Source organism: Prionailurus bengalensis, chromosome F2, assembly GCF_016509475.1.
Source record: "Prionailurus bengalensis isolate Pbe53 chromosome F2, Fcat_Pben_1.1_paternal_pri, whole genome shotgun sequence".
In the NCBI taxonomy this organism is placed as follows: Eukaryota; Metazoa; Chordata; class Mammalia; order Carnivora; family Felidae; genus Prionailurus; species Prionailurus bengalensis.
This window is the reverse complement of record NC_057353.1, coordinates 4,673,127-4,689,616: the sequence shown is the minus strand read 5'-3', so window position 1 is coordinate 4,689,616 and position 16,490 is coordinate 4,673,127. Positions and strand designations below refer to the sequence as shown.

At 41.2% G+C, this 16,490-nt stretch overlaps 1 protein-coding gene across 2 annotated transcripts in view; it reads left to right on the top strand.

Annotated features, from left to right (window-relative positions):
• Positions 1-16,490, top strand: part of PCMTD1 (protein-L-isoaspartate (D-aspartate) O-methyltransferase domain containing 1) — a 68,697-nt gene that overhangs the window by 6,416 nt on the left and 45,791 nt on the right. Inside the window, exon 1 of one of the 2 annotated variants that reach the window (XM_043601061.1) lies at positions 14,982-15,002. The exons of the other annotated variant lie outside the window; for it this stretch is intronic. The gene's annotated coding sequence lies outside the window, so the exon portion shown is untranslated. Of the gene's footprint in view, positions 1-14,981; positions 15,003-16,490 lie in introns of those variants that run through there. 2 annotated transcript variants of the gene reach the window in all.

The window sequence follows — 16,490 nt, the reverse complement described above, 5'->3', positions numbered from 1 at the left end:
CCCTGGGCAAAGGTCAGCCCCGGATGTGTTTGGAAGTGCTGAGAAGTAATCCTCGATACCTAGAAACTGGTCTCTGGGACTGTGGCCTTTAACAATATACTTAAAATAGATCGGAAAGCCATTCAGGTGATGAACTAAATTCCCTGTGTATCATCTAGAAGGAAATCTCATGGCCTGCAATGCAGTCTATTTCATGTGGTCGTTAGGTTTTTTTCTTTATTGTATTATTATTGCGTGTTCCAAGATCAGATTTGAACTACTAAAATGAATGAAATTAAAAGAAAATTTCCTTCTTCAGTGAGCCTCCCCCCTTCCACATCTATTCCTCTTAGGTTGCTTGGGCAATGGTTTTTTTAATAGTGTGGTGTGAATCCTTTCAGATTTATAAATGGAAAGGACACATTCATACATTTTAAGAATGTCAGAATCCTGTTGAATAACAAATAAATGGTAAGAATGATAAAAGTCACAATTGAGTGAAATAAGTGAATAAGGTGATATGGGATACAAGGTAAACAGTGAATGCCCTTTGATTCTTTCAGACCAAGGGTGCTATAAACACAGAGCACTGTCCTGTGAAGTGTAGCGACTGCTTAGGTTCTGTGGCCGCTCTATCAGGTTACCCCTGACAGGTCGTGGTTTTTTTTTTTTTTTTTTAATGTTTATTTATTTCCAAAGGGGAGAGAGTGTGAGTGGAGGAGGGGCAGGGAGAGAGAGGCGCGCGCGTGCGCGCGCGCGCACACACACACACACACACACACACACAGTATCCAAAGCAGGCTCCAGGCTCTGAGCTGTCAGCACAGACCCGACGTTGGGCTTGAACTCACCAACTGAGATCATGACCTGAGCCGAAGTCAGATGCTCAACCTACTGAGCCACCCAGGCGCCCCCGACAGGTCGTTTAAGTTGTGTAGCCTGTGACTTTTATTTTTTTAAAGTACTGCCATATGGCTTACTGAACAGTGATGTATTTTTTTTGTCATTTTGCAGTCATTCTGTCTTAAATGTGGGATTTGAGTGTTCTGATTGGCATTAAAAAATTTTAGGTTTTAGATGTTTGGTCTTTTCACAGTGGTTCTGCGTATGATTTAGGTTTTTAGAACAGTGGTTCATTTGCACTGACTTATTTCTGTACATCTGTGATTCTCTTTGGTCACCTAACATGCACTTTACTAATCATTGTAGAAATAATAAGTAAAAGATGGCTTGTTTTCGCTTTTTTCTCCATATAACAGCAGTAGGAGTTCACTGTAGAAAACCCAGAAAATACAGATAAAGAAGCAAAGGATTGTCAGGAGTTTACCACCCTGGGATGGTATATCCTGTAGTTAATTCTGAGAGATTTCTATGTTACTGAGAATACAAACTAGAAAAGCCCAGCTTTATAAATCATGCTACCACATGAGGCAGATAGATTGGGTGATGGAAGTGTGGAAGATGTGTTTTGAGTTTTCTCCCATCTGGATTCTTCACTGGGTAACCAAGGCTGTGGTAGGCCCTCCGCTTTGTCGATTTGTGCACATGTCCTGCCCAGCGCGAGGTTGGTCCTCCGTTGGTGATGGGAGAGCTACGCGCCTCACTCAGCTTTTGTTCTGCTTACGTGGCGTTGTGTTTCAGTAGTCCATCTTTGAAATACTGGAATACTCTGAAGTACCTCTTAATGCTTAGAATGAGTACCTTTCAGTTGTCTGTAATCTTGTTACTCTCAGTCGTGTTAGACAAAAAACATTTTACTAATTTAAATAATGTCCATTATTTCATTTGATTCTTAAAACTGAGGCATAGTCCATAGGAAGGGTAATGGGCACTGGTGAGGTTAACAGTGTTAAGGTAAAGGCCAGGAGCTCAGACCTTCATAAATGTTGATTCTGTGTTTTTTTCTCACTGTTCACCCCAAGTTTGTTTTAAAGTTCAGTGTCTACCTGCTTCCTTTTATATCCATTACTACTCTCTGTTGTGTAGAACATTATTAAAATCAAGTCCTGCTCCTGAGTGTCTCCATATTTTTTGTCTAGTGTGTCTTTCCATTTGTTTTTAGTGAGACAGAAAACATTTACCTGCAGGCAGTCTATTTTTAAAAGGATGCTGCTCCCTCTTGAGGTCAATCTGGAATCATACTACAGTAAAAAAATAAATTATTTATTTTTATTTTTAAAAATTTTTAACGTTTATTTATTTTTGAGAGAGAGAGAAAGCGCTAGCAGGAGAGGGCAAGAAAGAGGGAGCCAGGATCTGAAGCAGGCTCCGCGCAGTGAGCGCAGAGCCAGAAGCGGGGCTCGAACCCGCAAACTGTGAGATCGTGACCTGAGCTGAAATCAAGAGTCGGCCACCTAACCAACTGAGCCACCCAAGGCGACCCCCAAAGTTTTTTAAAATTAAGTATACGCCAACTTGGTGAACTTCTTTTTAAAATACTTACTTTGAGGGGCGCCTGGGTGGCTCAGTCAGTTGAGCCTCCAACTTCGGCTCAGGTCATGATCTCACAGCTCGTGAGTTTGAGCCCCATGTCAGGCGCTGTGCTGACAGCTCGGAGCCCTGGAGCCTGCTTCAGATTCTGTGTCTCCCTCTCTCTCTGCCCCAACCCACTCGCATTCTGTCTCTGTCTCTGTCAAAAATAAATAAACATTAAAAATTAAAATAAAATAAAATACTTACTTTGAGACACAGAGCGTGTGCCTAAGAGAGTGGGGGAGGGGCACAGGGAGAGCGAAAATCCCAAGCAGGACCCACACCCAGCACAGAGCCTGAACCTGGGCTCACAAACTGCAAGATCATGACCTGAGCCGAAATCAAGAGTTGGACTCTTAACTGACTGAGCCATCCAGGCGCCCAGTACTCCGTTAAAATATGACAGTTCTGAATCTGCTACAAATCTTGGCAGGTACCAACAGCTAAGAAAAGATGTATATGTTGTACAGGGTCTTACTCATGCTGAACTGAATTTTTGTAAGCGCTCAGTGAATCTGCATAGTAGCTCTCCATAATTCTAAAAGTAGGGTCAGGAATTAAGCAGCACTGTGCCCTAAGAGGTTTTTAAGCTTGAGCTTATATTTAGGCACACTTTTTCCCAGTGGTGTAAGTATTAGAAACACTGCGAGTTTTTTGTAGTGCTGTGTTCAAGGGTTAGGATTAGGCATAGATTTTCTAAGAGAAAAATGATTACATGGCTTAATAATAACCAGACCAAACAGTTGATGGTTTTATTTTTTGCAGTTTTTCCAGTTGGTACTTCAAATTGAATTTCAGGGTCTCTATGAGGTTCTTTTACTAAAAATTAGTCTGTGGCGTAGTTATTGTTGATTCAGTTGGAGGATTTGTGACCATGCATTAAGAGAAAATGAATTCCATGGGGCGCCTGGGTGGCTCGCCGGTTATAAGCATCTGGCTTCGGCTCAGGTCATGGTCTCGCGGTCCGTGGTGCATTCTAGCCCTACATCAGGCTCTGTGCTGACAGCTCATAGCCTGGAGCCCGCTTCAGATTCTGTGTCTCCCTCCAACCCTCCGCTGCTTGCACTCTCTCTCTCTCAAAAATAAATGTTAAAAAAAAAAAGAAAATGAATTCCAAGTTCTGTCCGGGGATACGAGCATGTGTCTTTGCACTGATTATTCTTGCGATCTCTTATTTCCTTTCCTGTATCTCGGGGGGAAAATAGGATAGGTGACAGTGGACTTGGGTTACATATTACACATTTAAGTTGGGTTTGTTTGATTCTCTCTGGAGCAGTACTCTGCTGGAGATAGAGGGTAAATAAAATCTGGGGAGTGTATGTAGTAGACAAGTAATGTCCTTCCCCCGCCCCCCCAACCCCCCAAAGAGGTTCATGTTTTAATTTCTGGAATCTGAATACGTTACTTTCTATGGCAAAGGGAAATTAAAGTTGCCAATCCCCTGACCTTTGAGTTAGGAAGACTACGCTGGATTTTCCTGATGGGCTTGGTGTAACCACAAGGTTCCTGGTGGGAAGTGAGAGGAGGCGGAGCAAGGAGGACTCCACCTGATGTTGCTGGCTTTTCAAGATTCAGCAAAGGGTCGTGAGCCAAAGAATTAGGTGGATATTAGACCCTCCAAATGCAAGAGAACAAACACTCTTAAAGCTTCTGGGAAGGAATCCAGCCCTGCTGACACCGTCATCTTAGCCCCGCGAGACCAGTGTCAGACTGTTGACCTCTAGAACTGTAATGTAGTGAAGTTGTGTGGATTTAAGTCACTGATGTTTGTGGTGGTGTGTTAGGGCAATGGTAGGAAAGTAAGGTAGGTACGTAGATAGCATTTGCTGTCTTAGGGAAATGACTGCTAAGCAGTCCCTTCCCCCAAGAAAACACGAAGATGACCCTCATAAAACTGATAAAACTAGTGCTACTGGGATTTTGTTCTTTTGTGTGTCGTTTTTTGAGAGCACTGAAGGGAGTGAGCGCTACAGGGAGGGGTGGAGGGAGAGGGAGAGAGAATCTTAAGCAAGCTCCACTCCCAGCACGGAGCTTCACGTGGGGCTCTATTCCGTGAGGTCATGACCAGAGCAGAAATCAGGAGTTGGATGCTTGACTGACTCAGCCACCTGGGCGCCCCAGTGCTAGTGGGTTTAAATGGTGGTGGCCTCGAGCCCCTGCCAAGTGGATTTCCTCTCATTTTTGCAGCTTCCTGGAGGCACCTCTGAATTTCTGGAGCTGCTTCTTTTCTTTAATGATAAAGTTGCTCTACTGGGCAAGTGGGTCAGAATGGTGTGCAGGATGCTAGTGAAGTTGGGAGAACCACAGGCATGAAGACCAACTGGAAGTTAGTTTCAGTACTCTAGCTAACATTAATAAGGATAATGACAATAGCATTCTCACTAAAGAGGAGTATGAGTAATTGAAAAAATTGTTAGTTTGAGAGGTGAGGGACTAGAAGGTTTTGGGTTCACACACAATTTGGAGTGATGGCAGGAACCCCATCCCCTGTGAAATTAATCTGGAAACTTATTAGATGCACTGTGAAATTTGTGCTAAAGACGAGGAGGATTTTGATTGAGTCAGCAGGGTAGCGGAAAGGAGAAATACGTACCTGCCCTAGAATCCCTGAGGCAGTTATGTTGGAGAAAGGCAGAAGCAAAATCAACAGCCATGACATTGTTTTTCTGGCAGACGAGAGTCTGGGATCCTTGTCAGTTTGCTATGTGGAGTCTTTCCAGTTGGGAGGCAAGAGTCTTGTACTTGAAGAAGTTGTACATGTGCTTTGTTCTCAGTAGAAAGGAAAGACTATCCCTGCGCATTCACTGTAAATACACAAATTTCTACCCTAGGCTTGCCAGCTGTAAAACATGTTTGGAGAGATTAGAGTAAGGTAGTGGGATAAGACAGATTCTTACCAATTACTGTTTTTGAAAGTATTTTTGTTCCTCGAAAACACAAGTACGTCCCAACCCAGCACTCCTTAAAATAAAACAAATGCCCTATAGAAACGTAAGGCTGTCTTTCTGGCAATTACCTCTTCTTTGCTGGTCAGTGCATTTTAGCATAGTAGCACAGTGTGCATGGCTTATTTAGTGTCATTTACTGTTGATTTCTTCCAGAATTGTCTTCTGCTAAATGAGTGATACAACAAATCTGTTGAATTCTTTAGTGCCTGCTTATATCTTTGGTTTTCCAACTCTGGGACTGTTTTATTCCAAGAAATATTTTTTGATGTTCTTTTCTTTCCTTTTGAAACACCACTTACGAGAAGAAGTAACCTTTACCATTGCTTATCCCTGGCGTTTGTTTCAAGAATTTGGCTTTGCTGTTAACCTGCTCCTTTATTTCTCTGTGGGTTTCTATTTTTGGCTTACCTAACATGCATACGTGAAATTGAATGAGTTTTTCAGTGGTTGATTTTGTCCAAGTGTGCTAATAATCATTGAAATCTATAGGGGGGAAATGGGCACCGGAAAGGTCACGTGCTGCATTTAACGAGCTCATGTTTAAGCTAACTCCCAGATGCAGCCACTAAGCCATCCTCCCATCTAAAATTTTGACCACGATGGATTTCCTGGGCAGGAGTGTAAGATGGTGGAATTGGCAGCTGCCCTCAGTGCTCTTAGTCACTTGGCTCTCTGACGTTCCTCTGGGATCAGGAGGGACAGCTCTTGCAGCACGGAAAAGCTGGTGACAGGTGTTTAACATTTTGCCGTGAAACTAAAACTCAGAGAGTTGGAAGTTAAAAAAACAACCAAGAATGTTTGTGGGAGATAGCAATTTAAGTCACACGCAAGGGACTGTGGATGTCTGGCTGCAAAGTTTCAGGCTGTTGTATTGTCAGTTCATTTCATTGCCTGTCTGCTTGTTCTCCGTCGCCTCACTGACCTGACTGTAGTCTCCATAGTTGTCAGCATTGTATCAGTCTAGTCCAAACAGGCCGGAGAAACCACACAGGGTGATACGAACAGGGAAAGTTCAATGTAGAGAAGTGTAGAGAAACATTAACAGAATTGACTGGTCAGCAGAAAGAGAGCTCTAAAGAATATGGAAATAGAAGGATTCGCCTCTGCCCCTAAGGGCCATATTTAAGCACCCAAGGAAGAGGCCCACCCAGGGCTGAGATCCAGACTTCGTTGAGAGAGCGTGTGGCTCATTGGGTGGCAGAGAAGTTGCTCTGGTGCCTCCTTAATGGATTTTATAGAAATCTGCTTTCCGGGTACCAGCGAAAGATGTTCACAGAGAGGTGTTTTCCCAGAGGCTGTCTTCGACCAACCACCCAGGGGAGGGCGCTGGGGGAAGCCACTGGCTGTTAACCCGCAAGCACCGCAGAAGCCTGCCGAACAGTGCACCGGACCTAGAAGCAAAGCCCTTTTTTCGTGCAGTGTCCGGCACCATCCACTCGTGCTCCGGCCAGACATTACCCGTCAGTAGGAATTGATGCAGGAAATAGAATTTTTCTCTATTTTCAATTGAATGAATTTGACATATGACACTGTATAAATTTAATATGTGTGATGTGTCACTGTGATACATTCATATCTTATGGTTGCCTTTGTAGCAATATTTTTCTTTTAATGTGGTTTTTTGTGTTTTTTTTTTTTTGTTTTTTTTTTTTTTTGAGAGATAGAGCATGAGCAGGGGAGGGGCAAAGAGAGGGAGACACAGGATCTGAAGCAGGCTCCAGGCTCTGAGCTGTCAGCACAGGGCCCGACGCGGGGCTCAAACCCACCAGCTGTGAGATCATGACCTGATCCAAAGTTGGCGCTCAAGCAACTGGGCCACCCAGGCAACCTGCCTCTAGCTATATTTATCACATGACATAATTACAGTTCAGTATTGTCTGTATTATTACGCTGGGCATTAGATCTCTGTAACTTATTAACTGCTCGTTGCATGTTTGTACTCTCAAACCCCATCAGTTTTACCCCCCTGGTAACCATGATTTTACTCTCTGGAAGTAGAATATTCTTTTTTTTAATTTTTTTAAGTAGGCTTCATGTCCACTGTGGAGCCCAGTGTGGGGCTTGAACTCAGAACCCTGCGATCAAGACCTGAGCTGAGATCAAGAGTCAGATACTTAAGGGACTGAGCCACCCAGGCGCCCCAGAAAATTTTTGATTTGTACTTCATCTCTCTCTGGCGGAATCAGGGCAATTAACTGCTGCTGCTCTTAAAACCTCTCTCCGTTGCTTTTCCTCCCTGTGCCATTCTAAACCTTTCTCCCAGCTGAAATGATGGCAGACACCTTTTGACATAAAGGCCAGGTCCTATTTTTATATTTTGTTCCCAGTCAGCTGGTCTTGACTCTTTCTCCTTTGCCTGTATTCTCTCACATTTAAATATCAAAAAGCAGTCCTAGTCCCCGGACCAAATATTTGAGCACCGCTTCTCTCTTTTTACTACCTTGACTCAAAAATTAGCTCTGTCTACACCTTAAGGAAGGACTCTATGCTTCTTTCCTGGCTTACTTTAACACTATGGGGGTTTTGTTGTTTTAAAACCAGATAAAGGCTTGTTATCTCAGAAAAGGCGTCACTTTTTGAGCTTTTGTTGTATGATGTACTGGAAAGAAACTTGGAGCCTTGAATTCTTGGAGCCTTGAATGTGTCACAGTAGCCTTGAGCAAGTAGTTTTGTCCCGTGCGTGACTGGGTGAACTTGATACTTTCAGGAGTTTTCTTCTTTACAGTTTATTTTTCTTGACTTTCTTTTCACGGATATCAAAGTGCCGTATCTTATCCGGGTTTATATGCGCAGAAAACTGTATGAATTATGCCTCTGCTGTCATGGATTACAGACTTTAAATTCTAGAATGAGATTTCAGGTGTCAGCAATACATAGGTATCCCCCATTTTATGAAAGTCCACATTGTACCACTTGGCTTTTACAAAAGACCTGCATTAGTAGCTGTTTTCAGTAACTGAAGGAAATTGGAAGAGAATTTTCACTTTTATGAAAAGAGCCATTACCTTACTAATGTAGGGTCTTTCTTAAAGCAAAGCGGCCTTGGAAAGACTTCGGGGGTGGGGAGAATACCTTTGCGTCAGGCCCCTTTGGGTTGAGAAAGTTTTCTCAGGGACACTCTGGGATAGCCCAGGAAACCTGTAGTTTGTTTTTGACTCATTTTATTCTCCTTTTATTGTGACTGCCACAGTACCTCGCTGTAAGGAAGATGCCCAAAAGGTCTTGTAAAAGTGAATGATTTAGAAAATGTGGTACCCATGCCCCCGTTGCTTTCAGGTTGCCTTTCTGAACACATTTTAATTACCAACCTTTGTGTAACTCTTTGTACTTACAGTATTTGCAAAACTAAAGTATTCCTTCTTTTATGAAATTTATTGTGGTGTCACATTGCATTAATAATTCGGAAGAACATTTGTTGAAGTCCCCTGCCTGTGCCCTCCTCCCTCCCCCACTGTGTTTTTGTCTCTTTGTGTCTATTTTTTCCTAGTGAGAGTAATCTCCTCACTTCCCATCCTGAGGGCATTAAAGTGTCCTCAACTCTTTCCACCTTTATTAAGGACTCTGGAATCTCTACTGTGGTATCTCTGCTCCCAGGTTAATGTAGTATCATTACATTGTTGAAGATTATTTGTATGTTTACAATATTTTTTTTTACATTTTTTTAATGTTTATTTTTTTGAGAGAGAGAGAGAGAGTGAATGGGGAAGGTGCAGAGAGAGAGAGAGAGAGAGAGAGAGAGAGAGAGGGAGGGAGACACAGAATCCGAAGCAGGCTCCAGGCTCTGAGCTGTCAGCATTGAGCCCAATGCCAGGCTCGAACTCGTGAATCTTAAGGTCATGACCTGAGCCGAAGTCAGCTGCTTAACTGATTGAGCCACCCAGGTGCCCCTGTTTACAATAATTTTTTTACATATTTTTGGTAGCACACATTTGTCTGTTTCTGGCTATTACATTCCTGGTTAACTTTCGTTTTGAACTCCTGAAACATTCATTTTGCCTTTTTTTTTTTTTTTTGTAACTGTAGTATCGCCAACTAAATTTTAAGCTCTGTAAGCTTTTTCTCATCTGCGATGAAGTATGCCCCAAAGCAGACCAGAGTAATAGTGCAGTGGAGGGTATAACTTGTCTAGCACTCAGATATCTCTGCTCTTCTTCCCATATCTTTTTACTGGGAAACTAAACAAAATTGATCACTGGGGGTGGTCTTGAATTATCTTCTTTGTTATAAGGTGCATCAGTCTCAAAGGCAGAAACAACCTGAGAGGTCTGTGTAACTCAAATATTGGTCTCACCCTTCCATTTTCATTAAATGAATATCATGCCGAAGTTATTTTATTCGTTCATTTAGTCTCTTTCGTCATTTACTGTTTGCTTCCACGATAGCCTCTCTGGTAAGTGATAGGAATTGGTGAGTAGCATGTGGAGCTTTCTCTTGAAGAAAAACAGTCCTACAGTCAAGTGGGTGAGAAATGAAATAACTTTGTGGAGCAGTGTTTCAGGTATAGTCACGGGTGTTTGAGAGCACTGAAGAAATGCACTGTTGTGGCCCCAGTGTTTGTGTCCCTGAAAAATTTTAATGTCGAAGCCCTAACCCCGAGTGTAGGTGTATTTGGAAATGAGGCCTCTGAGGAAGTAATTAAGGTGAGTACAAAAGGGTCAGGCTCTGATCCTGTAGGAATAGCGTCTTTATAAGAGGAGATGTCAGTGTTGGTTCTCTGACCACACAGCAGGGAAAGGCCATGTAAGAGAGTTCTCACCAGAAGCTGACCATGCTGACACCCTGATCTTGGATTTCTAGCTTATAGAACTGTAAGATAATTTGTGTTGTTTAATACCAGCCTGTGGTATTTTGTTATGGTAGCCTTAGCTGATAGGCCCCTGAGTGTTCTGGAGGTGGGCTTAGAGGGGATTTCTAGGAGGAGGGGTTCCTCCTAGATTGAGAGATCATTGTAAAGCACTTGGTTGAGTGCTAGGCATCTAATAAATGTAGTACTTATTTAGTAAGGTACTTAAATTCTAATAATGGACAAAATCAGGCCTATGGAATTTCAGAACAAAGGTCGAATACTCTGCTTGTGGAGGTGTGTACAGATACAGGTATATTTGTAATAATACTTTGTCCGGTGGTATGGGGTTCAGGTGACAGTCTGGGAAAGTTGAGGCTTTTGTCTCATGACCTTGTTTGTGGAAGACAGACAAGTATCACCTTTGTTAGGGAGATTCATCTTGAGGGGACGGTGGCAGTGGTAGTGAGTTTGCTGTGGAGGATGGGAGCGACTGAAGACCAGAGGTATTGCTAGGTGCTATTGAAAATCCAGTTGAGATTGAAGAACAGAAATCTTTAGTGGTACCGATCCAAGTGGTGGATTTTTTTTCCTTCTGTAACACTCCACAGTATAGAACACTACACAGAAGAGAGATACTGGATTGATGCAAAGTCAGGCGTTTACAAGAGGAGTGAGGCAGAAAGTTAGAACGAGGGGTTGAAATAATGGAAAGTAATGGAGCGAAGCCATGTTTATCGGACATGTTTGGTTTGGGAAGAAAGTGATATTGATAGGTGTCAGCAGATTATGGTGCATGGCCCAAACCTGGCCCACTGCCTGTTTGTGAATAGCCTGCAAACTAAGAATGGTGTTCACATTTTAAAAAGTTGGAAAAAAAATTTAAGACTAAGTGAGAATTATATAAATGATGTATAAATGTATCTGTAAATATGTGTTATAATTTAAGTTGCAGTGTTCATAAATAAAAAAACTCGGAACACAGCCATACTTTGATTTACGTGTCGTTTGTGGCTGCTTTTGCTCTTACAGGCACAGAGTTCAGTAGTTGTTAACAGAAACTAAGGCCTGCAGGTCCTCAGGTATTTACCGAGGCCCTCAGGTCTTTGATGGATGATCTTTGCTGTAGCACTAGTGACAATGAGTGTGGTGGTAGGAAAAGAATGGGCAAACTAGATGTCAGATGTGGGTGTAGAATAAAATAAGGATCCGGGGGTTGGATAGCGGGCGTGAGTAGGTCCTTGGAGTTGAACTTTGGGCTCGAGTAGTTGTTGAAGACGCTCAGTTACTTGTGAGAGCCGGAGCGCGGAGACCGCAGCAGAGATTCCAGGGCTCCTGCTACCGATGGAAGAGTGGACACTCGAGTGTCTTCCGGTGGGAGTGGGGGAATGGGAGATTGCTGTTAGTAGATGGGAAGATGTAGTAGAGAAAAATGCAAAACATGTTTTCCTCCACCTTTTGCAACCAGAGTTTGGGTTTATTTTGAATCACTGTTTATCTTTTAGGCATTCATAAACAAAGGGAAAGTATGTATGTGTGTTTTCTGTAGCTTTCTGTTTTATACGTGTGTGTGTATAGTTGTCCAAGTCAAGTTAACGAGCTCATACTGATGATTCCTTCAGTTCTGTCCAGCATCGCAAGCTATATTCGCAGTGTCTTTCTCCAGTCATTCCATGCTTTGGTTTCCCTCAGAAACATCGTCCAGCTATTGAGATCTTGGTGAAAATTGACACCTAAAATCCAAAGTATTTTATAGATATTATATATAGATTTTTATGCATTTGATAAATGTTTCTTGAAATGGGACCATGGTCTTTTGTGAGGGGATGAAGTAAAGCCTGTGTTAATAGAAACCAGTAACGGATTGAGTACTTGCTATGTGACAGGGACTGTTGTAGGCAGTTTACGTACATTATCTCAGATACTTCTCATGCTAATCCTGTGAGGTAATTATTGTTACCAATATTGTTTTTATCATGTAGCAGCTAAGGCCTTGAGAGGTGAATGATGTTCCTGAGATCACATAGCTAGAAGTTACAGAATTAGGGTTCCAGTCTAGAACCTACACTGTGTTATATGATCTTTAAGTATAATTTTTATTTATGTTGACAACAGCACATTCTGTTAGAATATCACTTGTAATGAAGCTATGACTTGATATGAAATTATTATAATTTGATATATTAATATTCATTCTACAAATAATCTTTTTAAGGGTAGCAAATGAGTAAAATTGTTACATTTCTATTGATATAAATCCTGTTGAATTCAGACCAAAATTTTACATTGCGTTAATGTTCTAACTCACCACTATAACCCGTGTGGATTCAGTCTAGATATACTTAATACGTTGTTTTCTGTAGTAGTTTCATTTCGGGCATTTTTTTTCCTTACAATCTCCAACAAATTGTCATAAAGTCAGGTTTCAGTAATATTGCCTACTATCAGTAATTAAATACTGAACTTAAGGAAATTTTCTGAATTTTTAAAAAAGAAGCATTCTCACTTAATTTTAAGAAATCTTGGCATGCCTAGGTGGATCTGTCGGTTAAGCATCTGACTGCTGATTTCAGCTCAGGTCATGATCTCACCATTCATGAGTTCAAGCCCTGACAGTGCAGAGCCTGCTAGGAATTCTCTCTCTGGTGGCCCTCCCCATCAAAATAAATAAACTTAAAAAAAAAAAAATCTAAACAAAGGAGTAAATTCGGGCTTTTTGGCTTTATACTAATGTTTGAATAGATTTTCTCTTATCTAAGATTAGTATATAATGACTTGCAAAAACTTGGGTTTCTGACTTGTGTGATTTTTTTTTCTAAGTTAAAACAATTTTTTTCTAATGTTTGTTTGTGAGAGAGAGAGAGACAGAACATGAGTGGGAGAGGGGCAGAGAGAGAGGGAGACACAGAATCCGAAGCAGGCTCCAGGCTCTGAGCTGCCAGCACAGAGCCCGACGTGGGGCTGGAACTCACGAACCGGGAGATCATGACCTGAGCCGAAGTCGGATGCTTAACCCGCTGAGCCACCCAGGTGCCCCAATGACTTGTGTGATTTTGGACAAGGCAGCTGCTGGGGCTCAGTTCTTGATCCATGAAATAAAGCGAGCTTTCTGTAACTCTTACCTTATAAGAAAGCTGTCTAATTTGACTTTAGCTTCTGGAGTTTGGTCTCTTAGTCCTGCATAACAGCCATAGTTCCTGAGGCGTAAGTAGGCGCCCAGTTTTGTTAATTGAATGAGGAAATCACCAAATGGAAGTCTTTTGTTGCAAAACTTAGAATATCGAAATGGAAGGCAGTACTAGTAGGTTTGAGTAATTTTTTATGGAGAGCGAGAGCATTTAGTATTTTAAAGTGTACTATTAATAAACATTCTCAGTTACGAGTACGCAGTTTGCTGTTTACAGTTCGAAGCCCAATCTAATTAGTATGAAATAATTCCTTACATTGTTAAAAGCTTTCAGTTGTGTCAGTTTATTGTGGCCAAATTGAAAGTAATTTTTAAACATTTTTTTTTAATGAAAATACACTAACCATTTAAGAGACTAATTTCCATGAAAAGAGATTGTCTACTGAACTGAAGCCATTCTTTGACTTTCTGTCCTCAGTGTGCCTGTGTCCTGCTCAACTTGCTGGACCAGTGGTGAAGAAGTTGTTTAAGTGAAGCCTGGCGGGAGGTACTGAGCTATAGATTAATAAGCTTTCACAAGCGTTTTGGTGGTTCAGTTTGGACAGTTTTCTCCAAATGAGTTCTGTTGGTACAAGATTAATCATTTAAGGTGACCACTTCCTTTAGAGCTTGTAGCATTGTGGTGATGATCTTATGATTACAGTTTTAGAACTTCCTTAACTTTCTCTGGGTCATGAGTAAAAACAGGGATAGAGTTATTTGTCCCAATAAATGAAATGAAGGTATAGTATCAAATGTGGTGTGTGTGTGTGTGTGTGTATTTGTCAAAGGGTCTCAGACATACATTTGCTGTTTTATTTCTGATAATGTGAATATTAGCGGTAATGCATGACATTAGATCTATGAATAAGACTGAAATATGTCTTATATGGAAAATCTAGAACAAATTGTTCTCAATCGGTTTTCTTCACCTGGGTAGTGCAGGTAATACCACCTGTCCTGTGTAAATATCCTGGAGTAATGAAATTGTATGAGTTGGTATAGAAGCGCTGCAAATTAAAATGATGTATAACGAGGTATTTTGTTCTATGTAGCTTTCACTGCCTGTCCATAGATAAAATGGTCATGGTGGACTCTGGAAAGATACCATTTTATAAGGCCAAAAAACTTTATAGGTAACCTGTTTACATTTTTTATTTTTGTGTAGCAAATATGCTTAGACAGTTTTAGAGTTGTTACAGGTGCCATCGAGAAAATTTGATTTAGTAGCAGTATCTTCCAGGTGAAAAAACTAAAGCCAGGAAAGATAACAATTTGCTCAAAATTGTATGGTGTGACAAGGCCAGTCTTTGCATTCCACAGTATGATATGCAGGAAGAATATCTCTGGTGTGAGTTCATGTTTTGGTTTGTGATGGGAACAGATGCCGGTCATCTGAACTCCCAAATTGTGGAATTTTGCTTTGGGGATATTCTTTTATTTTTATTTGAATATTGTTCTTTGTGAACTCAAAATGTTTCAAATAAAAGAAGCCCAACTTTAAAAGACTGACCGGAGAGGAGCTGACAATGTATGTGCTTTTCTCTCCTGCTTCCCTATTGATCTCATGACGTCCTAAGAGCATCGTTCAGCAGACCAGAAAGCCCAGTGTCGGTTCAGTATTCTGCTTCAGACTTTCCCTGAGCTACAGGAGGTAAATAACTCTTCTGTTTAAAAAGTTTTTCTGGGCCGTAGCTTCTGTAAGGAATTCTTTTTTTTAAGTATTAGGGTTGGTTAGTACAACACTTAATGTTTCTTGAAAAATTGAAGATGTTAAGCAGTAATCCTAAACTTTGAGGCAGTAATTCTCTGAGGATTTTGGTAGTTCAGAGATACGTGGGACTGCATATCGAGGGCATTTGGAGTATACTTGTGTGGTGTTTAGGGATACACATGTCTAATGGTGTACTCATAGAGGTTTTAAGAGGTCAAATATTCAGATCTTAGAGTAGAAGGAGTGGAGGAGACTTTGGAGGCACATGAAATCCTGTAATTTTCAAAATGATAAGATTTCAGCTTGAGTTGTCTCGTCTTGTCCTTTGCAGATGTTTTATATTCCTCTCTCACCTTATATCCCATACCTTGAACTCACGTAAAGCCGCCTCCTACTGTTTTTTCCAGTCTTGTTTGAGTTTGCGCTGGTCTTCACTGCCCCCAGCAAAGGAGAATAGGAAAGTTAAAAGAATGAGGGGGGAGGTAGAGGGAAGAAAAAGGCATAGGAAGCAAGACTGGAATAGAATTGAGAATATAACTGAAAAGTCTACGTCTGTGAATATAGGCACCTTGCAACTTGATAAATATCAAAATATAGAACCTGGTTGCTTCTAAACAGAACTTTATTTTGTTACTTGAGACTATGTGTAGTAGTGAATTGAAGGGTTGGGGAGGAGACGACAATCTTGAATTATCTTGAGAGAGTGGCTTATCAGCCGTCTGATCAGATGAAGATTCCAGAGTTCAAGAGAATTTAAAGGAAAAATACAGCTTCACTTTGTTGGTAGTTGTTAGGTATGTTCAAATTTGAAAGTATTTCCTGAAGTAAAAAGCTCGAAGTTGCTCTTACAGTGTATTATGTTTGTTATTTATTAAATGCTTGCTAACACCTTTACAACTGTGATGAATATTTTAAATATTTATTTTATCTTCGTTTTATTTGATCTTTATCATTGAGTTTACAATTTGGATAGAAAAGATGTGTTGAACAAAAGAAAACTATACGAGACAGCTACTTTTTGCTGATTTATGGAACAAATGCTCCATTAGAGAAAATTAGCACAGGTGGAAGTTAGCTAGTAAGTTACCAAAGAGAGTCTCGGTACCTGCCTGCTTCCTGAGCCCGCGTAAGTGAGCACAGAGGGCAGCTGGTCCTGATGTGGGCCTCGTGGCCTAGTTTATGGCCCAGAGCATGACAGAAGTCACTGCATCGGTTTGTGTTTGTTTGTGGTTTTGGTTTTTTGGTTTTTACATTAACCCCTCTCAATCAGTTTACATGCGAAGGGCTGTATTATTCCTTTCCCTTCTGTATACACTGTAACTTGGCTTTTCTTTAGGATTTACATTTTCACCCTGTACTTCTGTCTTCAGGAGGTCACTAAGTGATAACGTCACTAGATTTCAAAACTGACACTTACTTTTTTGTTTC